The following is a 26,603-nucleotide window of genomic DNA, read 5'->3' on the forward strand; positions in this document are numbered from 1 at the left end:
CCAGCACGGGGCTGGAGGGCCCTCCTGTCTGCCTCCGTCTGAGCCCCCAACCCGATGAAGGTCTGCAGGAAATATCATGAGGGGGATAAACGAAGCAAACAAGGGGTTCCAGCCACAGGCAGGATCTGACCAGGGAAGCATGAAAGCAGTACGGTACAAATCAAGCTGGGCTGCACATCAGATTCATCTGAAGAGCTTTAAAAAAAAAAAAAAAAAACCCAAAAAACAAAAACAGATGTCCAGGCCACTCCCCAGATGAATTAAAACAGAATCCATGGGGGTGGGATCCAGGCCCAGGTGATCCTAGTATGCAACCAAGCTTAGGAACCAGTGGTCTGCAGGAACAAAGCACAGAAAGTCAGTGGTCAGGTGATCCTACAGGGAGTCCTGGGAAGCCAGAGACCAGAAACAGCTCTTCTCTCCGTGCCACACACACCACCTACCCCCATCACATCCTGAGAGATTCAGAGCCTGTGGCAGTAAATGGAATGGACTCCTCTTCCCAAGGATTCTGGCACTGGACAAGAGGCAGACGTCCCTAGGGGGCCAGGTCAGATGGTGGGAGCCTCAAGCAGAGATTTGCCAGTCCGTGAGATAAAATCCCTGAGCTTAAAAAGTTCAGCTCAGGAGGCCCTCACAGTGAGACAATCATCCCAAAACCCAGCTGAGGAAGATGGACCAAACTACAGATAAAAATCCTTGATTTTTAACAGGCATTTTTCTCACACTGTATATTCCTGAAAATCAAGTTATGTCTTACGAGCTGAATCTCTGTAGTAAAGGGATTCTTTCCTCTATACCACCATCCCCAAATTGTTAAAACCATGCTTACCTTAGTATGTGGGCATTACAGACAGCCGAAGTGGAGAAAGGCCAGAAGCCTAGACATGAACCCAGAGCCATGTGACCTTCCCAGCAAGACTCTTAACATCCCATAGTTCCCTCGAACTCTGGGCTTTGCTAGGGGAGACCCACTCCAGAAATAATCTACACACTCACTTATTTTCCTCTGGATGACATATGGCTGGCCTGGCTTATCCCACATCTGAGTGACTACCATACCAGGCACAATGCAGAATATCTTATATGCACTACTAACACAATATCTATGAAGGGTAGATATTTTTGCCTTTTCTGAGCTAGGAAAAAAACCTCAAGAAAGGTTCTGAAACAGCTCATCTGTTCCACAGCAGAGCTATTACATGCATCTGTCTGAGTAACAAAATCCATGTTACAGACCATAGGTTTCAGAACAATCAGCTTCCCACATAGGTGGTATGTGCCGTCCAAAAGCCAATCCAAAAGTTCACATGTGCCATCTGTAGAAAGCAAGCAAATCATCACTATCCTGGGAAATGGTTTAATCAATATACCCCAAGTTGTAATTTTAGGGCTCAAGACAAAACAAAGACATATAAAATCTATTTAGAGACTACGGGAGGAGGAGGAGAGACAGATCTTCCCTGTTTGTTGAATGACACTGTCCATCGGTACCACCTCCTGAGGATTACATATCCTTCCAGCCCTTATAAAATCAAACCATGAGGGGTATGGGAAGAGAAGGGACAGAATCGATGCCTAAGAAAAGAGAGATGAAAAAATTAAGTCAATAGGAATTTAAATTAGAATGAAAGGATAACAAACAAAATAAAAAAAAGACAAAAATAAGAAAAAAATATGATTTTAAGAAAAAAGTATGAATAGCAAAATTAAGAAATAAAAGGAGGTAAACTTTTAAAAAAGGAATGTATTACACTTGAGATAAAGGAGACAAAAAGGCTAATACCAAAGAACAAAAAGATAAAAGCATGGGAGTAAATATATGAGATTAAGAAAAAATTAAAAGAACTTAAATGTTCTCACCAAAAAAAAAAAAAAAGATAAATACTTGAGGCGATGCATTTATTAATTAACTTGGCGGGGGAATGTACACTTTAAGTATCTTACGATTTTATTTGTCAATTATACCTCAACAACAACAACAAAGAGGTGATGATGGTGACATGAGGCCACCAAGCTGGAGCTCTAATCCAATGTGACTGGTGTCCTTATAAAAAGAGGAAGAGACACCAGGGATGCGTTCACAGAAAAAATACCAAGTGAAGAGGCAGTAGGAGGGCTACCTACAAACCAAGCAAAGAAGCCTCAGAAGAAACCAAACCTGCCAACACCTTGATCTTACACTTCTAGCCTCCAGTACTGTGCAAAAAAAAATTTCTGTTGTTTAAGCACCCACGTCCACAAATGAAAATGAAGTTAAGCATTTAAAAAATTAAGCATAAAAATGTTACTGCCAGATTTTTAACCTAGTTTTGGCTTTCAAGTCGTAGAATAACTGAATGCTTCTAACAGAAAATCTTCCCATAACCTTTTATTTTTTATTTTTTTATTTAAATTCAATCGTCCAACATAAAGTACATCATTAGTTTCAGATGCAGAGTTAGGTGATTCATCAGTTGCATGTAACACTCTGCTCATCACATCACATGCCCTCCTAAATGCCCACCACCCAGTTGGCCCATACCCCCTACCCACCTCCCCTCCAGCAACCCTCAGTTTGTTTCCCAGAGTTAAGAGTCTCTCATGGTTTGTCTCCCTCTCTGATTTCTTCCCCTTCAGTTTTCCCTCCCTTCCCCTATGATCCTCTGTCTTGTTTCTCAAATTCCTCATATCAGTGAGATGATATGATACTTGTCTTTCTCTGACTGACTTATTTTGCTCAGCTCCAGTTCCATCCATGTCGATATAAATGGTAAGATTTCATCCTTTCTGGTGGCTAATATTCCACTGTGTATATATATACCACATCTTCTTTATCCAGTCCTCCGTCAGTGGACATGTGGGCTCTTTCCACAGCCTATTGTGGACATTGCTGCTATAAACACTGGGGTGCAGGTGCCCCTTCTTTTTACTACATCTGTATCTTTGGGGTAAATACCTAGTGGTGCAATTGCTCGGGTCGTAGGGTAGCTCTATTTTTAACTTCTTGAGGAACCTCCATAGTGTTCCCATAACCTTTTATTTGTAACAGGCCGATCAAGAGGCAAGCAGCCTGGCATGAGGGACTTCCCCCACCCCTTTGTTTAAGCTGACAATGACTTCCTGAGAAACAAAGACCGTGTGTGCCCCAAGAAATCCAAGAACAGCCAAGCCGTGTGAACACAGGAGGAACTATAAGTTTGGAGATTATATATTATTATATTAAATAACCCTCATAGCGTTCCTGAAACATTATTTGAAGATACATTACACCTTATCAAAAAATAAACCCAAATTCCCTAGAAATAATGGCATATTTGGACTGACAGCATGCTTGGAAGCCAATTAACCCAGTTAGACCTAAATAATTATTATTTATACAGTTACCAAATGAATGGAAACATCTAGTACTTTTTAAAAAGAATATATTAAATATTCAAATTTATAATATGGCCTAAAATTCCAGAAAACTAAACATAAAATGTGTGTAAAACCAAGCAGAGGGACTCATTCATCATAACTGAGGTAAAAATACTGCTTTTTGTCTTGATGTTGACAGAGAAATTAATAGAATTAAAAGCATGAATCAAATTCACTAAGGGAAGTAAATTCAAACAAGCCTTTGCCATAGGAACAACATCCTATCAACTAACATAATAAATGTGAAAGATTTAGACTCTCCTAGTGAGGTAGGTAGGCTCCAAAGATGGCCCTCAGTAAACCACACCTCCTCATCTTCACAGACCTGTCACTTGAATCTGGGCTGGCCCTATACATCACTTCTCCCAACAGAATGAGGCAGAATTCATGCTGTGGCAGTTCCATGCCTCAGCTTGAAAGAAGCCTGGCAGCTTCCAGTTCAGCACTCTTGGGAGCCCTAAGCTGCCACATAAGAAGTACGGTTACCCTGCTGGAGAGACCTCATAAAAAGACCATGTGAACTGACCACTTGGTGAAGGAGAGGTCTGAGACTAGATGGAGACAGACAGATAGGTAGACAGACAGACAGACATTGATGCCCCATTGTCCCAACATCCCATTTGAGCCCAGCTGTCCCCACCAACACAGTAGCCATGTGAATGAGCAACCACAGATATGCTAGTCTAGGTGAGCCACCAGATGACTACCGTACCGGCAGAACACCCATGGAGCAGAAGGACCATCTATGAATCACAACAGATAATAAATGGTTCCAGTTTGAAGCCACCAGTTTTGAGATGCTTTGTTATGCAGGGATAGAAAACCAAAACATCCTTTAAAAGCTTTTCTGAAAGGATTTTAAAAACTCTGTAAAATATACGTTATTTTTAAGAACAATTTAAAAAGCAATGAAAGGCTTAAAAATAGAAGACTTGGCATAGTCAAACAAAAACAAAGTAGAGTGGAAATATTCAGAGTAGAATTCAAGGCAAAAAGCTTAAACTGAGTCAAAGATAGACAAAAATATAACAGCTATGATCAGTAGTAGCAAATAACGTAACACTAAAATATATAAAGCCAAAAACCACTAAAAATAAAAAAATTAAAAAGTATGAAACCAAAATGTCATTTTCCATCCTTAACAAATCCAATGAACAACAACAAAAAGAACCAAGATTTTGAGTAATTTTTTTTACCTTGCAAGGTTCAGTGTTTGTGTGCACATGTGCACACATATCTGTGAATACATATTTGAACATACTGAGATTCTTCAGTGTCTAGCAGGTGGCATTCATTTCATAAGGCTTCATGAGACTGACATAAATTTTTTCCTGTTTCCACTGTCCAGTCCTATGACTACCTCCTGGAGAATAAATCTGTCCAGCTCTTGGGAGGACAAAGCAAGCACAGATCAGCAATTATGTATCTTAAACCAATTCATATGAACCACAGTGGAAATTCACCTTACACTACTGCAAGTGGCTATTATCCTTAATTTTGAAGATTAAGATTTAGGTAAAATTTGAACTAGGTTTCAAATAAGAAGATGGAAGAACTTAAAATCAGGTGAATGCCATTTTCAATAAGAATAAAACAAGTTGGGGGAGCCTAGGTGGCTCAGTTGGTTAAGCGTCTGCCTTCAGCTCAGGTCATGACCCCGGGGTCCTGGGATCAAGTCCTACACTGAGGGGGGGGGGGTCCCTGCTCAGCAGGGAGTCTGCTTCTCCCTCTTCCTCTGCTCCTCCCCCCTGCTCATTCTCTCTCTCTCTCAAACAAATAAAATCTTAAAAAAGAGAGTAAAACAAACTGAAAAGGTTAAGTTGTTGTCCAATCATTCAACCAACATATATTTGCCAACTGCACTCAAAATACCAGGCACCAGGCTATGCCGCTGGAAATACAGCAGAGAACAACATAGACAGGTGGTTTGTGGACCTTACATTGTAGTGGGAGGAGATAAACAATAATAAGGTTAATTTAGTTAGTGATAAATACATTGGAAAAAATAAAGTGTCAAGAGAATGAGAGGACAAGCCACAGACTGGGAGAAAATATTTGCAAAAGACATATTTTATGATAAAGAACTATTACCCAAAATACACAAAGAACTCCTAAAAATCAACAATAGGAAAATAAACCTAATTAAAAGCTGGGGGAAAAATCTGAACAAATAGCTCTTAAAAGAAGATGTACAGAAGGCATATAAGCATACACAGATAGTCAATGTCATCTGTCATCAGGGAACTACAAATTAAAACAATGAGATACCATTATGCACCTATACTAACTACTAACTACAACTACAAAATTCCAAAACACTACCACCACCAAATGTTGGATGTGGAGCAACCACTGATGGTGAGAATGCAAAATGGTACATCCCCTTTGAAAAAACAGTTCGGCAGTGGCTTACAAAAAACTAACCTACCTACCTATCTAAACAAACAAACAAACAAACGTCTGTAACGTGTGAAAATCAATAAAGGGAAACTTCACTAAAATGGGGTCAGGAGGTTCAGCAGGAATAGCTCTTCTGCCCCATCGCTCTTCCTCAAATGCAAATTCAAGAGGAAGAGACGGACCTTGCAGGTGGATACACTTTACCACCCCAGCGGGGAAAGAAGAAAGGTTTTCCTCCCACACCACCACCCGATCCCGCCCACCACAGCCCAGCCAATGAGGAGCCGTCGTACTCCCAACTCCTGGTTTATCACAGCCTTCCCAAGTTCCCATTTGCCATTTCTTTCTATGAAAGACTTCTCTGTTCTCCGGGCTTCCCTATGGTTTTGACATAGTTTACCTGGCCGCATACGGCAATTCTTGGCTATTCCCCCCGAAAAAAACATCTTTTGCTGGTGAAAATAACTGGCAGTTTCTTTTTAAGGTTAACACATGCTGGAATATAAAAGGAAGAAAGAGCAATTTTAGCTGTGGCGTGAGGGAAGTCCTCTCTGCCAAGGCAACATTTGAGTTGAGACTGAAGGAGTAATGTGAAAACCAGAGGAGGGGCAAGTGAGGCAGGCTAAGGCCCTGAGGCAGCCACCACCTTGGTGGGTTCAGGAAGCGGAAAGCAGGCTAGTATGCTGAGGGCCGGCCAGTGGGCAGGGTCTTCCTCATGTAGATCTTTTTAGGGTATCCTAGAGAGTGGATGTGATTCCAAGTGTAATGAGATGCTGCTAGAGACTTCAATTAGGGGGTGCTATAGTCTGGCCTGCCTTTCCTTCCTGCCTTTCCTTCCTGCCTTTCCTTCCTTCCTTCCTTCCTTCCCTCCTTCCTTCCTTCCTTCCTTTCTTCCTTCCTTCCTTCCTTCCTCCCTCCCTTTCTTCCTTCCTTCCTTCCTTCCTCCTTCCTTCCTTCCTTTTCTTCCTTCCTTTTCTTCCTTCCTTCCTTCCTTCCTTCCTTCCTTCCTTCCTTCCTTCCTCCTTCCTTCCTCCCTCCCTTTCTTCCTTCCTTCCTTCCTTCCTCCCTTCCTTCTTTTTTTTCCCAATATTTCTCTAAAAGGGGCAGGAATGGAAGCAGGAAACCCAGTGAAAAAGCTCCTGTGGTAGTCCACACTGAAGATGAGGGCAGCTTGGACAGGCTGGTAGCAGCGAAGATGCGAAGAAGTAAAAAGACATGAAGTATGAAGCAGAGCTAAGGGGATTTGCTGACCAACTGGATATTGGAGAATCAATGAAGGACAAGGCCGAGTGATTTCACAGAATTTATCATTATGATCCTTAAACCTCCCTTATAATATTTTGAGCATTCAAAATTACCATGCAGTTAGACTTTAGAAATGATAAAGAGTTGTGGCAGAAAGCTTTAAATAATAAACCATGATTTCTAAATCTGATTACTCTTGAGGTCTTATCTATTTGAAAAATATACATTTCAAGGCCATTCTCTTGCAGATTTGAAAATATAACAAGAAAATAGTATTTTCTGGCATCAAAAACTTTATATAATGGACTCTGATTCATAACCATTTTGCAAGTGAATATGGTAAGGCAAACCCTATTAAACATTTACTTCAGCATTTCTATTAAAAGCCTCCATTTTAGAAAAAGAAAGTATATAGGAGAATAAAACAATTTGGTATCAGTGATTAGAAATGGAATCTGGGAGGACTGTGGTTGAATATTCTTCCCTGAAACTCTCCCATCATTTTCACAGACTGTTTTCTTCTTACCTCTCTGGTCAGTCCTCTTAAGTTCCTTATTGAAATCTATACCCTCTATCTGTTCTACTGTCTCTCATTCTGTGTTATGGGCCAAATTGTGTGCTTCTGCCCCCCAGTCATATGTTGAAGCCCTAATGCCCAGTACCTCAGAATATAACCATATTTGACGATAAGGTCTTTAAAGAGGTAATTATGTTACAAGGAGGTCTTTATGGGAGGCTCTAATCTGATAATGACTCCCTTATAAGAGGAAATTTGGACAGAGACATGCAGACAAACAGAGGAAAGACCATGCAAAGACAAACGGAAGTGTCCCATCGGGAAGCAGAGAAGAGGGCTCAAAAGAAACCAAACCTGATGATACCTTGATCTTGGATATCTACCCTCCAGAAATGTGAGGGAATATATTTTGTTCAAGCCACCCAATCTGTTGCATTTTGTTATGACAGCCCTAGTAAACTAAAACACTCCATATGCTCTCTTCTGCCCCCACTTTAAATTTCACCTAAGATCATACTCAAAGGCTTGAATTTGGATCAACTAAGATGATTCCCAAATCTCTATATCTAAGTGAGGCATCCCTGACGGCATAACCAACTTTAGTTTAGTGCTTTAAACTAAATCTCCATTAAATACACATGTGCCCAAGTAAGCTCCTTCCCCCATCCTTCTCTACTTTATGCCAGCTCTCCTTCCTGCATTCCCTACAGTGGTGGATGGAACCACCCCAAGCCCTAAGTAAGCTACCTAGGAATCATCTTCACAAAAACAAAACAAAAAAAGCTACCATGTATTTATTAAACACGTAAGAGCTTTACATACCTCCTCTTAAAGCAACTAGAACTTTTGTATACTGCTGGTGGAATATAAGTTAGTAAAAGGACCACGGAAAACTGTTTGGCAGTATCTACTGAAGTGCACATTTACATATCCAGTAACTCAGCAATCCTACTCCAAGATATATGTATCATAGAAAAACATACATGCATACATCAGAAAGGACATACAAGAATTCATAGCCACGTTATTTATAATAGTCCCCAAACAAAAATGTCCATCAACAGCAGAATGGACAAGAGCAAAACAACCTCATATATTCATATAATGACACATGATACAGCAATGAATATGAACAAGTGAGAATAAACCTTAGAAACACAATATTGAGCAAGAGAAGTCTGAATTCCAGATGTTGCACATTGAATAATTCTCTGTACATAAAATGTTTTTCTTCTCCAAAGTTGGGGTTTTTTTTAATTTTAAAATTGTGGTAAAAATATAACACAGTGACATCACTAAGATGGCAGAGTAAGAGACCCCAGTCTCCTTCCCCAAGACGGAACAGTTAAGACAGCTCCCCATGAAAATAGCTGTAGGAGAGCTCAGGAGTTAACTTAAAAGGCTTCAGCAACAGAGTGGCCGAAAAAGCCTGAGAATAACTGCACAAAAATGGGAAGAAGAAAGTTTCATTTTGCTCACATCATCCAGTCCCCCAGGCCAGCACTGCTCAGTGCCAAGAGGAACTTTCCCAAGGGACAGAGTTCTCTTTGCAAGGAAAAGGAAAGGGAGGTGAACACTAGCTTCCCCAGCCTTTCAGAGGACCCATGCCATTGTTACTCTGCCCAGAGACCAGCAAAGCTGACATGAACAGAGAGAGCTAGAACAAGGAAAGGGGCAGGCCAACCAAGAGCAGCCATGCAGTAGAAGCGACAGTTCCCAGTGGCCTGCTCTGCAGAGGAGCCCAGCAGTCCTCACCTCTGAGGACAACAGGCCTTGTGGGTACTACGGACCCCATCAGCTCGCATCATGAGGACCTCATCTCGGACAATACCAGCAGACTTTTCCATAGAGTACATCAGGAAGCTTTTACCACTGAGAAAACCAACAGCTGCCACAGCTACAATGGGTTCCCTCCAGATCCTGCCACGGAGATTTTCATCCACAGGTTTTCACATTCACAGACAACTGCCTGCAGTCCTTTCTTGCTTCCTGGCCCACCTTCCCGTTGGACACTGGGATCTGACCTGGCAGCTAGCTCTGGCTACCGTAAAGCAACCGCCAGCCTAGGCCCCTGCAGCAGATCTTCACCTCTGTGCAAGTACCCATGGCTAACCCTTGCAGCCACACATGTGCAAGCCAGCACTTAAGGACCCCATAGCTGCCTGTGTGCAGTGGCTTACAAAAAACTAACCTACCTACCTATCTAAACAAACAAACAAACAAACGTCTGTAACGTGTGAAAATCAATAAAGGGAAACATACGGCTCTGACTCCAGTCATTGGCCTGCACAGCTTGACATACACGCAGCTAGACCCCCCAGCTGTGCACCTGCGAGCTGCCGGCCCCAACCTATCAAAGGCCTCCAACATCCTGTGTGTGCTTGCAGCAAGCCCCAGAAGCCACACAAGTGTACAGTGATGGTCCAGGTCCCTGAAGCTACTCCGGCCCCCAGAGCAGGCCCTGTGACTCCTGTCGTCAGCCTGCACCATCATACATACTTAAGACAGACCCCTATAGCTGCTGGCCTTGACCTGATACGGGCACCCAAAGCGGCTAGCCCCTGCAGACTCACAAGGAAATACTGACAGCCAGTTCTCTAGACTTGATTCCACACCCTGCTGCTGAACCCCTGGCCTTGTCACTGCACATGTATCTGCCACTGACCCTACCCACACAGGCCCCCGCAGCCACCCCCCACAGCCAACCAACTCCAGGCCCCAACACTGCCTGCCCTGGTACCTACAGATTGTACCTCGAGGTGCCACTGAGGACCTCAACAGCCCCTGTAGAAACTGAGGACCCCATCTACCTCTAACCAAGGGTATCAGTTGTTGATGTAGTGGAAACCTGCTGCTTGAGCTGACAAGTTACCGCATACCCCCTAGCCCAGAGTTGCCACAAACCCCTGCACCACTAGACCCAGGTTCACAGCACACTCCGATGTGCCCCATCTCCAGGTGAAGGTCTCCCCTTCTGAAGTCAGTCCATAAGATGTGGAAGAAGTGACTGCTTCTTCAAAAACACAGATAACTACAGCAATCACAAAGAAACAAGGAAATTAGTGAAAAATGGGCAAAGGATACGAATAGACGTTTTTTCCAAAGAAAACATCCAGATGACCAACAGACACATGAAAAGATGCTCAGTATCAGCCATCATCGGGGAAATACAAATCAAAACTACACTGAGATATCACCTCACGAACCTGTCAGAATGGCTAAAATTAACACAGGAAACAACAGATGTTGGCGGGGATGCGGAGAAAGGGGAACCTTCTCACACTGTTGGTGGGAATGCAAGCTGGTGCAGCCACTCTGGAGAACAGCATGGAAGTTCCTCAAGAAGTTAAAAATAGAGCTACCCTATGACCCAGCAACTGCACTACTGGGTATTTGCCCAAAGTATACAAAAATACTCATTCGAAGGGATACATGCACACTGATGTCTACAGCAGCATTACCAATAGCCAAATTATGGAAAGAGCCCAAATGCCCACTGACTCATGAATGGATAAAGAAATGTGGTATATGTATATAATGGAATATTTTCATCCATAAAAAAAGAATGAAATCTTGCCATTTGCAATGACATGGATGGATGGAGAGTATTATGCTAAGTCAGAGAAAAACAAATACCATATGATTTCACTCATATGTGGAATTTAAGTAACAAAACAACAATCACTGGGGGAAAAAAGAGAGAGGCAAACCAAGAAACAGATTCCTTTTTTTTTAAGATTTTTTTTTCTTCAGAGACCGCAAAAACAAGAGAAATCACAGAGGGAGAGGGAGAAGCAGACTCACTGCTGAGCAGAGAGCCTGACATGGGCTCGATCCCAGGACCCTAAGATCATGAACTAAGCCAAAGGCAGACACTTAACCAACTGAGCCACCCAGGTGCCCCAAGAAACAGATTCTTAACTACAGAGAACAAACTGATGGTTACCAGAGGGAGGTGGGGGGAGGGTGGTTTAAATAGGTGATGGGAATTAAGGAGTATACTTATTGTGATGAGCACCAGGTGTTGTATGGAAGTGCTGAATCACTAAATTGGACACCTGAAACTAATATTACACTGTATGTTAACTAACTGGAATTTAAATTAAAACTATTAAAAAACAAAACAAAACAAAGAAATAAGGAGACACGACACCACAAAAAGATCACAATAAACTTCCAGTAACTGACCTCCTCAAAATGAAGATAAAGAAATTGCCTTACAGGGGTGCCTGGGTGGCTCTGTCATCAAGCATCTGCCTTCAGCTCAGGTCATGATCCCAGGGTCCTGGGATTGAGTCCCACATCGGGCTCCCTGCTCAGCTGGAAGTCTGCTTCTCCCTCTCTCACTCCCCCTGCTTGTGTTCCATCTCTCACTCTTGCTGTCTCTTTCAAATAAATAAATCAAAAAATATATTAAAAAAAAGAAATTGCCTTACAAAACCTTTTTAAAAACTGTTACAGTCAGCTATAAGAAAACACAGATAAACAACTTAATAAAATCAGGAAAACAATACAAGAACAAAATGAGAACAACACAGAGATGAAAAATATAAAAAAGAATGAAACAGAAATTTGGGAGCTTAAGAAGTGGCTGAAATGACAAATTCAATACCTTCAGCAACAGACTCACAGAAGAATCAGTATACTCAATGATAAATCATTTGAAATTATCCAATCAGTGGAATAAAAAGAGAGTGAAAAAGAATGAAGAAAGCATGCAGAATGTATGGGACGCCATTAAGAGAAATAAATGATGTATATGGGGGCTCCTGGGTGGCTCAGTATGTTAAGCATCTGCCTTTGGCTCAGGTCATTACCCCACGGTCCTGGGATCAAGCCCCATGTCAGGCTCCCTGCTCAGCGGGGAGTTTGCTGCTCCCTCTCCCTCTGCTCCCTGACCCCTGCTCATGCTCACTCACTGCCGTGCTCTCTCATATAAAGAAATAAATAAATTGGAAGTCCAGAGAAAAAGAGAGGAAGAAAGAGCAGAAAGTTTTTTTAAAGATATAATGGCTAAAAACTTTCCAAAGTGGAGAGAGATTTGGACATCTAAGTTCATGAAGCTCACAGATCGCTAAACAATTCAATGCAAAGATATCTTCTCAAAGACACATTATAATACAGTGTTCAAAATTAGGACACAAAGAGAGAATACTGAGAGCAGCAAGAGAAAAGATGCTTGTCACTTACAAAGGAACCCCACAGGATATTAGTGGCTTTCTAAGCCAAAATTTTATACTTTGAGAGAGAACAGGATGATATACTCAAAGTGCTGAAAGAAAAAAAAAAAAAAAAAACTGCCGACCAAGAATACTTTTTCCAGCAAAGCTTCCTTCAGAAGAAGGAGAGGTAAAGATGTTCTTAGACAAAAGAAAAGCTGAGGGAGTTACTTATCCTGAGATCTACATTACCAATAATGTTGAACAAGATTTTCTTTCTTTTTTTTTTTAAAGATTGTATTTATTTATTTGACAGAGAGAGAGACAGCGAGAGCAGGAACACAAGTAGGGGGAGTGGGAGAGGGAGAAGCAGGCTTCACGCCCAGCAGGGAGCCCGATGCGGGGCTTGATCCAAGGACCCTGGGATCAAGACCTGAGCTGAAGGCAGACGCTTAACAACTGAGCCACCCAGGCGCCCATGAACAAGATTTTCAAACTAAAAAGTCAGGATGCTAAGTAATAACATGAAACACACAGTAAAGTTAAGTTTACAGTCAAATTCAGAAAACTCCAATAGTGTAATACAGTGGTTTGTAAATCACTTAACTCCAGTATAAAGGACAGAAGTATTAAAAACAACTAGAGGTATAATAATTTGTTAATAGATACACAATATGAAAAGATGTAAATCAAAACAAAAAAACAAAATGTAAGGGGAGTAAAAGGGTAAAGCTTTTTGTATGCAATTGAAATTATGTTGCAATGTTTAAAATAGACTGATAAATATCTGTAAAATATATTATGGAAGCCCAGATGTCCTTCAACAGATGAATAAAGAAGAGGTGGTGTATATATACAATGGAATATTACTCAGCCATCAAAAAGAATGGAATTTCGCCATCTGCAATGACATGGATGGAACTAGAGGATATTACACTAAGTAAAATAAGTCAGTCAGAGAAAGACAAATACCATATGATTTCACTCATGTGGAATTTAAGAAACAAAACAGATGAACATAGGGGAAGGGAAAGAAAAATAAGATAAAAACAGAGAGGGAGGCAAACCATAAAAGACTCTTAACTACAGGGAACAAACTGAGGGTTGCTGGAGGGGTGGTGGGTGGGGGAATGGGGTAATTGGGTAAGGGGCATTAAGGAGGGCACTTGCTGTAATGAGCACTGGGTATTATATGCAACTGATGAATCACTAAATTCTACCTCTGAAACTAATAATACACTATACATTAACTAAGTTGAATTAAAAAAAAAAAAAGATATATTATGGAAGGCTCATGGAAATCACAAGCAAAAACCTACATAGCTAAAAGATTTAATAAAGGGAGCCAAAATATACCACTACAGAAAGTTATCAATTCAGAAGACAACAAGAGAGAAAGAAAGGAACAAAGGAACTACAAATAACCAGAAAAAAATTAGTAAGATGGCATTATTAATAACTGCCTACAGTTATTACTTTAAATATAAATGGGTTAAATTCTCCAATCAAAGGAATACAGTGGCTATATGCATAAAAGTAAGACACAACTATATGCTGCCTACCACACACTCCTTAGTACTTAAGGACACACATAGTCTCAATGTGAAAAGATGGAAAAAGATATTTCACACAAATGGAAACCAAAAAAGAACAGATAGCTAACCTTTATTATCACACAAAATTAACTTTAAGTCAAAACTGTAAAAAGAGGGGCGCCTGGGTGGCTCAGTCGTTAAGCGTCTGCCTTCAGCTCAGGTCATGATCCCGGGGTCCTGGGATTGAGCCCCGCATCGGGCTCCCTGCTCAGCGGGAAGCCTGCTTCTCCCTCTCCCACTCCCCCTGCTTGTGTTCTCTCTCTTGCTGTCTCTCTCTGTCAAATAAATAAAAAAAAACTTTAAAAAAAAAAACTGTAAAAAGAAACAAAGATCATTATATAATGATAAAGAGGTCATTTAATCAAGAGGATATAACAACTTTAAATATATATATATATGCACTCAACATAGGAGTACCTAATACACAAGACATATATAACAGATATGAAGGATGAAGTAGACAACAATGCAATAATAGTAGGGGACTTTATAATCCCACTTTACAATGGATAGATGATCCAGACAGTAAATTAATTGGGAAACTTGGGACTCAAACTATACTTTAGACCAAATGGACCTACCAGACATTTACAGAACATACCATCCAACAGCAGCAGTATATACCTTCTTTTCATAGGCACATGGGACATCCTCAAAAATGGATTATATGTTAGGTCACAAAACAATTCTTACCATATTTTAAAAAGATTGAAATCGTACCAATCTGACCATAATGCTATGAAACTGAAAGTCAATAAAAGGAGGAAACCTGGAAAATTCACAAATGTGTGGAAATTAAACAACACACTCCTGCAGAACAAATGGGTGGTAATAATAATAAAAAAAAATTAACTTGAAACAAATGAAAAAGTAACCATAACAATGAATCATGGAACACTACATCAAAAACCTAATGATGTGCTGTATGGTGATTAAAATAACATAATAATAAAAAAAAAAAGAAAAAGTAAACATACTACACTTATGGAATGCAGCAAAAGCAGTTGTAATTGGGAAGTTTATAGCAATAAATGCTATATTAAGAAAAAGCTCCCAAATAAACAACCTAACTGTATACCTCAAGGAATTACAAGAACAACAAAGCCCATGTTAGCAGAAGGAAAGAAATAACAAAGATCAGAGCAGAAATAAATGAAATTGAAACAAATATAACAATAGAAAGGCACAATAAAACTACAAGCTGGTTTCTCTACGAGGTAAACAAAATTGACAAAACTAGCAGAATAACCAACAAAAAGAGAAGACTCAAATAAATAAAATTAGAAATGCAGAGGAAATCTTACAACTGATATTACAGAAATATATATGATCATAAAGACTTCCACAATTATATACCAAAAAATTATACTATAAAAGAAATAAAATTTTCTAGAAACACATAATCTACCAAGAATGAATCAGAAAGAAAAAAAAAATCTGAACAGACCCATTATGAGTAAAGAGATTGAATAAGCAATCACAAACCTCCCAAAACAGAAAACCCCAGGACCAGATGGCTTAACTGGCAAAATTCTACCAGAAAGAAAGAAAAATTAATGTCAACCCTTCTCAAACTTTTCCAAAAAACTGAAGAGGAGGGAACACTTCAAATCTCATTCTATAAAGCCAGTATTACTGTGATTCCAAAGCCGCATAAGGGTACTACAAGAAAACTGTAGACCAATACCCCAGTGAATATACATGAAAAATTCTCAACAAAATATTAGCAAACTGAATTTAAGAACATGTTAAATGGATTATACACTATGACCAAGAAGGATTTATCCCTGGATGCAAGGATGGATTCAGTACATTGAAAATCAGTAAGTGTAATACATCACATTAATGGATGAAAGATAAAAGTCACATGATCATAATAGATGTAGAAGAAGTATTTCACAAAATACAACATCCTTTCATGATAAAAATGCTCAACAGATTGGTTATAGAAAGCACACACCTCAACATAATAAAGGCCATATACAACAAACCCACAGCTACCATCATACTCAAAAGTGAAAAACAGAAAGCTTTTCTTCTAAGATCAGGAACAAGACAAGGATGCCCACTTATAACCAGTCATATTCCACATATTACTAGGAGACCTAGACAGAACAATTAGGCAAGAAAAGGAAATAAAAAGCATCTAAGTCAAAAAAGAAGAAGTAAAATTGTTGTTATTTGCAGATAACATGATTTTTTTATATAGAAAACTGCAAAGATTCAACCCCAAAACTTTTGGAACTAGTTAAAAATTCAGTGAGTTTCAGGGTATAAAATCAACATAGAAAACCAGTTACATTTCGCACTAATAATTAAACAACCAAAAAAAAAAAAAACAAAACCTATCCCATTAACAATAGCCTTAAAAAAACCCAAAATACCAAAAAATAAATTTAGCAAAGAAGGGAAAGAGCTATAAAATGAAAACTGTAAGACTTTCTTAAAAGAAATCAAAGAAACAAATGGAAAGACATCCCATATTCATGAACTGAAATAATTAATATCATTAATTGTCCATACTACACAAAGCCATCTATACATTCAACTTAATCACTATCAAAATCCCAATGGCATTCTTCACAGAAACAGAAAACACAATCTTAAAATTTGTGTGGAAATGCGTAAGACCTTGAATAGTCAAAGCAATCCTGAGAAGAACAAAAAAAGAGAAATTATATTCCCTGATTTCAAACTGTATTACAGATCTATAGTAACTAAAACAATATGGTTTGGTAAGGAAATAGACACACAGACCAAGAAAACAGAACAGAGAGCCCAGAATTAATACCCAACATATAGAGTCAAATAATATATAGCAAACAAGTCTAGGACCAGACAGCTTCACAGGTAAATTCTACCAAACATTTAAAGAAAAGTTAATAACTATCCTTCTCAAACTATTCCAAAAAATTTAAGAAGGAATGATTCTAAATACATTCTATGAGGCCAGCATTACCTTGATACTAACCAAGACAAAAACACTACAAAAAAAAAGAAAATTACAGACCAATATCCCTGATGAACATAGATGCAAAAATCCTTAACAAAATATAAGCAAAATGAATTTAAAAAAAAATCAAAAGGATTATATACCATGATCAAGTGGGATTTATTCCAGGGATGCAAGGATAGTTCAATATCCACAAATCAATCAATGTAATTCACCCCATTAACAAAATGAAAGACAAAAACCATACGATCATCTCAATAGATGCAGACAAAACAGCATTTGACAAAATGCAACATAAATTTATGATAAAAACTCTCAAAAAAGTGGGTATAGAGGAAACATGCCTCAACATAATAAAAGCAACATATGACAAACACATAGCTAATATCATACTCCTCAGTGAAAATCTGAACACTCCTCCTATAAGATGGGGCAGTCTCCTCAATAAATGGTGTTGGGAAAACTGGACTGTTAAAAGCAAAAGAATCAAACTGGACTAGTTTCTTATACCATATACATAAATAAACCCCAAATGGATTAAAGACCTGATATCATAAAACTCCTAGAAGAAAATATAGTAGTTAACTCTTTCACACCGATCTTAGCAACATTTTTTCAGATATGTCTCCTCAGGCAAGAACATTAAAAGGGGCTACATTAAACTAAAAAGTTTATTGCACAGCAAAAGAAATCATCAACAAAATGAAAAAGCAACCTATTTGCAAATGATATATCTGATAAGGAAATAACATCCAAAATATATTAAAAAAACTCATACATCCCAATGTTAAAAAAAAAAACAAACAATCCAATTAAAAAATGGGCAGTGGACCTGAACAGACATTTTTCCAAAGACATGGAGATGGCCTACAGACACATAAAACAATACCCAACATCACTAATCATCAGGGAAATGCAAATCAAAACCTCAATGAGATATCACCTCACACCTGTCAGGATGGCTATCATCAAATAAATAAACAAATAAATAACAAGTGTTGGTGAGAATGTGGAGAAAAGAGACACACATGCACTGTTAGTGAGAATGTAAACTGGTGCAGCCACTATGGAAAACAGTATGAAGGTTCCTCAAAAAATTAAAAGTAGAAAATACCATACAATCCAGCAATTCCTCTTCTGGGTATTTATCCAAAGAAAATGAAAGCACTAATGCAACAAGACATAGGCACCCCTATGTTCACTGTAGCATTATTTACAATAGGCAAGGTATGGCAGCAACCTAGGTGTCCACTGATGGATAAATAGGTAAAGAAGATGTGGTAAATTCACACAACGGAACATTACTCAGCCATAAAAAGGAATGAAATCTTGCCATTCACAACAATATGAATTGACCTAGAGGGTGTTATGCTAAGTGAAATAAGTCAGACAGAGAAAGACAAATGCTGTATGATTTCATTTACATGTAGAATCCAAAGAATGAAACAAATGAACAAACAAAATAGAAACACACTCATAGAGAACAAAATGATGGTGTTGGCTGGAGTGGGGGAGAGGTGGTGGTGGTGGTGACAGACCAAACTGGTGAAGAAGATTAAGAGGTACAATATTCCAGTTATAAAATAAACACAGGAAGTAATGTACAGCATAGGGAATATAGTTAATAATATTGTAAGAACTCTGTATAGTGACAGACGATAATGAGATACTGTAGTGACCATTTTGTAATGTATATAAATAGTAAATCACTGTTATACACCTGAACTAGTACAACACTGTATGTCAATTATTCTTCAATAAAAAAAATCCTAAAAAATTAAATTAAATTAAAAAAATAAGGTAAAATAATAAAAATTTAAAAGGCAAAAAAAAAAAGATAAAATTGAGGACAGTAGTATTTCTGATGGGGAGGTAAAATTTTACCTCTACCATCTTAGAGTCTCGAGCTGGGCCTGAGAATTAAACTGACTAGTTAAAAGACAGATTAACAGGAGAAAAGCATACAAATCTTATAAAATACCTAAGATATATGGCAAACATAAAGGAAAATAGGAATTATTTTAACAAGGTCTCTTTGTACAGAATACTCAGTCTCGACTCCTGACTTTGGTGATAAGAATGTTTGCTCCCTGCACAGGGAGGGCATCTTTCATTTGGAAGGTCAGAGCAGCCTTCTTTGTACCTGCTGTTTTTCAAGTGCCTTTAGCTAAAAATAATCCTTACGCCACAGTGGCATATCCTTAGGTGGCATATTCTGCCACTCTTCGATAGTATTCTAGGTTCTCACATTGTTCTTACATTAGGTGATCCATTCATAGAAATTCGTGACTTATATATGTGATACATAGGTTCTTTTGCGTGTATTTTAATGTATATGAAAAACATATTTTTAAAATATAAAACAGGGGAGCCTGGGTGGCTCAGATGGTTAAGCAGCTGCCTTCAGCTCAGGTCATGATCCCGGGGTCCTGGGATCAAGCCCCACATCGGGCTCCCTCCTCCGCGGAGAGCCTGCTTCTCCCTCTGCCTCTCTCTTGCTCATGAATAAATAAATAAAAATCTTTAAAAATAAAAATATAAAATAATACTATATTACCTCTGAGCCAAACATACAATAACCAAGAAATATTAACTATATTCAATGTGAGGGGAAAGTTCCTACATAATAGAATTCAATCATGGTCTGTATAAAATAGGACCTATTTTTTAAGGATAAAAAGGAACCTGAGGAAATAGATAAAAATGTTCACAACTTCTAGGTGATGAGAGGCAGAGTTAACTTTTTCTGGATCTTCATATTTATCTGTACTTTCAAATCTTCTGCATTAAGCATGCTTAAATTACTAAGAGTGACAACAGAACCAAATAGAATAGTCAATAAATACAATGTCTCATGCACATTATGCGCTTAAATATCTGTCATAATATAAAGAAAAATAAATATCTCATTTTTTAAATATTATCAAACTACTAAATTGCTTTGCTGCACCATTTTATCCCAGCAAAGTCACTCGAAGACCAAGACAGGATATATTCTAAAGGTCCCTTGTGTACCTCTGCATGGCTTATTAATAGTTTAGCTAATTTCTCATTTGGTTAGTTAGCATGTCCCAAAGATACTGCAGAAACACAGCAGTCGGACTAAATACCTACTCAATTTTTCATTTAATCTCTCTGGGCCTATGAACTATAAAGCCCCAACAGTTCTGCTATAAAGAATAATGGAGATATCACAAAAACAATCTGTACTCTGTAAAGGGCAAGGCAGTTGAGAGCTGCTTGTGTCATCCTATACATCTGAGTATCTTGGGGGTATCATCAGGTTTGTAACCCCAGTGACTATCAAAGAGTTTCTGAAACAAAAAAGAGGTTCAATAATGGCTTCTTAAATAGATTTTTTAAATGTGCCTTCCTCCTCCCCCACCCAATGGTAGCCCTATCACTTCTGTTTTATAGATTATAAACCTCCAACGACTAAGATGGTTTTTGATAAAAATCAAAACTACTCTTAAAATTCAGCTCTGGGTAAGCTTTTCTTCTGTCTCATGTGTGTTACATCTTCCTAACAATACTCTGTGTTTATCCACAAGCAGAAACTGTATTAACTTGTTTTGGGTTCAGCATAATACAATGTTTGGCAAATTAAGCATTTTAATACACAACAGGGATTCTTTATTTCTTGTTCCACAGTGAAAGCTCAATAGCTTTCAGGAAGAGTTGGCAGAAATTACCCTAAATACATAAAACTGCTGGTGATACTACCGTAGGCAATTTGATGATAAGCCACTCTTTGTGTTATAAAAGCATGAACATAGCAACATGCTTTGTTCATAATTTCAGGCTGACGTAATCCTAAAGTTGAAGTGTATGATTTGTGACAAATGGACCTGAGTCAAGGACAAGATTTCCTTGATGAATAGGCTTTACTGAGTTAGTCACAGAGGGAGTAAATATACACAATTCAGTAATAGGGCTTATCTTCAGGATTTTTAAGGGCAGGCTTCCCATGACCACTCACATTCCAACCCAGTTTGTGCTTTTTTTTTTTTAAAGATTTTATTTATTTATTTGACAGAGAGAGACACAGCGAGAGAGGGAACACAAGCAGGGGGAGTGGGAGAGGGAGAAGCAGGCTTCCCGCCGAGCAGGGAGCCCGACGCGGGGCTCGATCCCAGGACCCAGAATCATGACCTGAGCCGAAGGCAGACGCTTCACGATGGAGCCACCCAGGCGCCCCCAGTCTGTGCTTTCCATAGCTGAACCATGGCATAAGTATTAGGCATTTTCTAAACTGCTGATAAACTGATGGAGATGCTTGGTTGAAGGTAATTTTAAAGGTTAAAGGTTATAGGCCAAATTTATTTTTCAACAGATATTACACTTTGTTTTTCTTCAACACCGTTTACACAAGAGTAGCCCTTCATATTTTTTTCTTCTCCAACACACATGCCACATGACATTTAAATGCACAAATACATGCCAGGCTATAGAATAAGTAAGTGCATTCACAGTAACACCATCTCCTTCTCCCATGCTCAAGGAAACAAGTCGAAACACTATTATAAAATTAAGTGTAAGTCTACCCTTAATTTGTATTGTAAAAGTAAACTAATAACAAACTTAATCCAATTCCTAGATTTAACAAATTACCTGCTAAATATTTCATGACCATTCACTACTCTGAATTATAGGGGGATGATGTCACATGGGGAAAGTTAATGACACATGGGGGAGGGAGTGCTACTGGTACACAGTTGAAGAGAATTTACCTGAAAAATCTTATCAAGTAATCTTACAATGAATTTGAATAAAGCCAGATGCTAATCAGTGGCTCACCTGTACCACTAGAATAAAATAATTAATTTACTGCTCTGCTGATTCCTTAATATTAAAAGCCCTTTAACAGATTTCTAAAAATTGCTATATTTCATGTTCATATGGGAACCTACAATTCTAAGAACATGTTTCCAGAACCTTTTTTGGTGGGAGTTGGGAGGAACCGCTCAAAACAGACAGTAATTCTTTCTACCACATGTACTTTATCAAAACTTACTGCTAATTCCTCTGCCAATTTCAAAGGATTTGGAAAGACTCGAGTGGACCTGAGGGAACTGGAGAATCAGGCTAATCTAGAGATCCTCCAATGTTAAATCTTTCAGAATCAGATCCTTGGCACAAAGCCCGACAAACGCAAGGTGCAAACAGACACCAAGGAAGACTGATGTTTCCAAGTGGTAAGTTATTACTTGGGTTGTGAACAAATACCTCCCCATTAACAGTTCCTTAGAACACTATTCTAGAAACTTCCAGTTTTACCAAAGAATTTCCATTAAAACTGGTTATTTTTTGTTAAAAATAATAAAATCAGTATTGTCAAAGAAGTGTTGGTTGATACAAAGGGAAATTAAGAATGCCTTCTCTCTAGTCTGTTTTATACACTAGTTGAAGGCATGAAAACAGAGCTATAATATATTTGTGGTTTATTTAGAGAAACATTCTGGCAAATCAGCAATAAGTGTTACTTATTTGGAAATACTGATGTAACAGTAATTTTAAAAAAACAAAAACTACTTCAAGAATTCAAGTCAAATTTTCATTCCGAATAAAACTTCAATTAACACAAACAATTTGGGCTAGACTATTAAAACAGCCAAGCAGTAGGGAGACATTTAATGAATAAACTTCCCTGTTAACACTTTGCCTAAGTAGGCTTTTTCAGAGATACTGTGTTCTGGCTACATGAGACTGGCTTTGTTTCCTTCAATAAATTAGAGAAGGGAGAAAGGGGCAGGGAATGTGACAATCACACTTAATCCACACCAGGCTGCCATCTGCCACTTTTCGTCCTTTGCTGGCTCATTGATTATTCATGAATTCACTACCTGAAAAGTGCTATATTTATCTTTACAGCCACAAAGCTGTCAATTCAGTTTCAAGCAAGCCTGTCTTTGTTTTCAATGAAATGCAGTTTGCACAGAAAAAGGCCTCATGTATATGACACCGCCCTGTGCTATAATACAAATATTAAAAAAATCAAAAAAACAAACAAACAAACAAAACCACTGATATAAGTGAGTTTCCATGTTGGTCCCAGCCTGAGCCTTATTATTGTTTTTTTTTAAGACTGTCACATCAAAGAAAAATGAAGTAGTCTCAGCTTTTAGAGCCTCTGGCCTCCATGGATTTCCACAAAGACCCTGAATCCTGCTCCCTGTATTTTGTTATCAATGGTCTTACTGTTTCCTCTTCTTTTATTCTTTTATACATGCTTGTTTCTGGCAAATTTACTCTGCTATTAACTTACCTGCTTAAAGCTACCTGAGTTCCAAGCACTGCTTCCCTGGGATGCATTACATCAGCTCTAGCTCAAAATCTGTCCTAGAGTTTCCTTTTCCCAGACAGTCATCTCCATGAAAAATTTCACAGGTCATTCAAATTCCAACTTGTTTGCGAGCATCTAAAGAAGACATATTTTTAAAAAGTTATAAAAAGAGACACTCAGCTTTTATCACAACCAGACAAGAAGATAGGGAAAACAAGCTTGCCTAAAGACATTTTAAATGCTTTCTTGATGGCTGTAAGCTTAAAACTATCACCACAAATCCATCATATTTTTCTGGAGGGAGAAAGATCACAGGGAGAAGATAAATTAAAAATATACTTGTACCCTAAAAATTCCTTGACTAGTCTGAAGAATTAAAAAGCAAAGTGAAATCTACACTCCAAAATTACTGTCATTTAAAAGTTTTGATAATAAATATTGCCAAAAATGTAAATTGAATTTAACTTTCCCTAGGTGTGCTCAACAATAATTTTGACATGAAAGTTCAAAACAGGGGTGGCTGAGTGGCTCAGTCAGTTAAGTGTCTGCCTTTGGCTCAGGTCGTGATCCCAGTGTCCTGGGATCGAGCCCCATGTCACGCTTTCTGCTCAGCAGAAAGCCTGCTTCTCCCTCTCTCTGCCTGCCGCTCCCCCTGCTTGTGCTCTCTCTCTTTCTGTCAAATAAATAAATAAAAATATTTTTTAATAAAAGAAAGTCCAAAACATGTGATAAAGGTTAACAGTTAGTGACTGAGGGAAAAGACCTAATCCGAAGTAAAAATAGCCCTTCATAAATAGTGCCAACACGTGATGCATTCCTCCATGTTTTATTTCAATTTACCTTGTGAGGATCCCCAAACTTAAAAAGTTCTTTGTAACTCAAGAATGTTGTGATTAAGACCTATACCTCCATTAACAGAAAAATGAAGCCCTGATACTTCAGAACTCCACTATGATGTAGGAGTAGTCATCAAATTCCTAAAGTTATTAAAGCATGAGATCAATGTTTACGCCTAAGAAAACAAAAGAAAAAAAAAGGTTCAAATACAGGTTGAATGTTTTCATGATCTAAAAAAAAATTTAATTGCAGAGACTTATCCATGTCAGTGTATAATTGTTTAATAGGATTATCTGTTTCCAGAAGTTCCTAGCTTATTTGTTCTTGACCCAATGCATCACCCTTTGTTCAGTCAACCAGGATAAAAACTTGGGCCTCTTCTAGCACCCAGTTTCTATTAGTCAGGACTAGGTACGGCTGCATATAGCCGTCTACAACAAGAACAAAAACAGATACAGGGGTGCCTGGGTGGCTCAGTCGTTAAGCATCTGCCTTTGGCTCAGGTCATGATCCCGGGGTCCTGGGATCAAGCCCCGCATCGGGCTCCCTGCTCGGCGGGAAGCCTGCGTCTCCCTCTCCCTCTCCCCCTGCTTGTGTTCCCTCTCTAACTGTGTCTCTCTCTGTCAAATAAATAAAATCTTAAAAAAAAAAAAGCAATATGCCTAATAAAGAGTTCAAAGGAATGGTCATATAGACACTCACTGGACTTCAGAGAAGAGTGGGTAAACTCTGAGAATTCAACAAAGAGAATATCTAAAAAAGAGCCAGTTATAACTAAGGAATACAATAACTAAAATGAAAAATACACTAGAGGGAATCAACAGCAGCTTAAAGGATGAAGAAGAATGGATCAGTGATCTGGAAGGCAGGGTTCACCTCTGTGACAACATCAAGAATAGTAACATTCATATTTATTGGGGTCCCAGAAGGAGAAGAGAGAGAGAAGAGGCAGAAAATTTATTTGAAGAAATAGTATCTGACAACTTTCCTAATCTAGGGAAGGAAAGAGACATCCAGGCCCAGGAAGCAGAGAGAGACTCGAATAAGAGGAGCCCAAGGAGGTCAACACCAAGACACATAATAGTTAAAATGACAAAAATTAAAGAGATAATCTAAACACCAGCCAGAGAAAAGAAAATACATACAAGGGAAACCTCATAAGGCTATCAGGCAAATTTTCAGAAGAAACATTGCAGTCCAGAAGAAAGTAGCACAATATATTCAGAACATTGAAAGGAAAAGAAAACAAACTTCAGCCAAGAAAAATGCTACCTGCCAAAGATATCATTCAGAACTGAAGAAAAATAAAAGACTTTCCCAAACAAACAAAAGTTAAAAGTGAATTCATCATCACTAAACAGCCCTAACAAGAGATGTTAAAGGGAATTCTTTAAGTGGAAAGAAAAGTTCATAACTATAAATAAGAAGATTATGAAAGGAAAAAATTTCAGTGTTAAAAGCAAATACATAGTAAAAGTACCAACCATTTGCAAAATTAGTATTAAGGTTAAAACAAAAAAGTAAAATCAATTATATCTACAAATATTAGTCAAGGGATACACAAAATTAAAAAGTATAAAATATTACATCATAGACATAAAACATGGAGGGGGGAGTAAAAATATAGGCCTTCTAAATGTATTCAAACTTAAGCAACCATCAACTTAATATAGACTGCTATATGCACAAGATGCTATATACGACCTTCACGGTAACCTCAAACCAAAAACCTACACTACACACAAAAATAAAGAGAAACAAATCCAAGCATTAACACTAAAGAAAGCCATCAAACACAGGGGGAGAGAGCAAGAGACGAAGAAAGGGAAAGAAGAACTACAAGACTGACCAGAAAACAATTAACAAAATGGAAATAAGTACAAACCTATCAATAATTACTTTAAATCTAAATGGACCATATACTCTAATCAAAATACATGGGGTAACTGAATGGGTAAAAAAAAAACAAGATCCATTTATAAGCTGCCTGCCTACAAGAGACTCACTTCAGACCTAAAGACATATACAAATTAAAAGTGAAGGGATGGATATTCCATGCAAACAGAACAACAAAAGGCTAGGATAGCAATACTCACATCAGACAAAATAAACTTTAAAACAGAGACTGCAACAAGAGACAAAAAAGTTCGTAACATAACGATAAAAGAATCAATTCAATAAGAGAATATTACAACTATAACTATCTCTGCACCCA

At 38.4% G+C, this 26,603-nt stretch overlaps 1 protein-coding gene across 12 annotated transcripts in view; it reads right to left on the bottom strand.

The window, feature by feature from the left end:
- The window catches only part of COA1 (cytochrome c oxidase assembly factor 1), a 95,080-nt gene that overhangs the window by 13,460 nt on the left and 55,017 nt on the right, over positions 1–26,603 (bottom strand). Inside the window, exon 2 of one of the 12 annotated variants that reach the window (XM_073886893.1) lies at positions 11,783–11,946. The exons of 5 other annotated variants lie outside the window; for them this stretch is intronic. The gene's annotated coding sequence lies outside the window, so the exon portion shown is untranslated. Of the gene's footprint in view, positions 1–832; positions 855–1,239; positions 1,263–9,316; positions 9,576–9,823; positions 9,875–11,749; positions 11,947–23,533; positions 23,687–26,603 lie in introns of those variants that run through there. 6 more of the 12 variants (XM_073886891.1, XM_025853175.2, XM_025853176.2 and 3 more) reach the window with 6 other exon arrangements.

This window comes from Callorhinus ursinus, unplaced genomic scaffold, assembly GCF_003265705.2.
Source record: "Callorhinus ursinus isolate GAN/ISIS: 27379988/994484 unplaced genomic scaffold, GSC_fseal_2.0 scaffold73, whole genome shotgun sequence".
Classification (NCBI taxonomy): domain Eukaryota; kingdom Metazoa; phylum Chordata; class Mammalia; order Carnivora; family Otariidae; genus Callorhinus; species Callorhinus ursinus.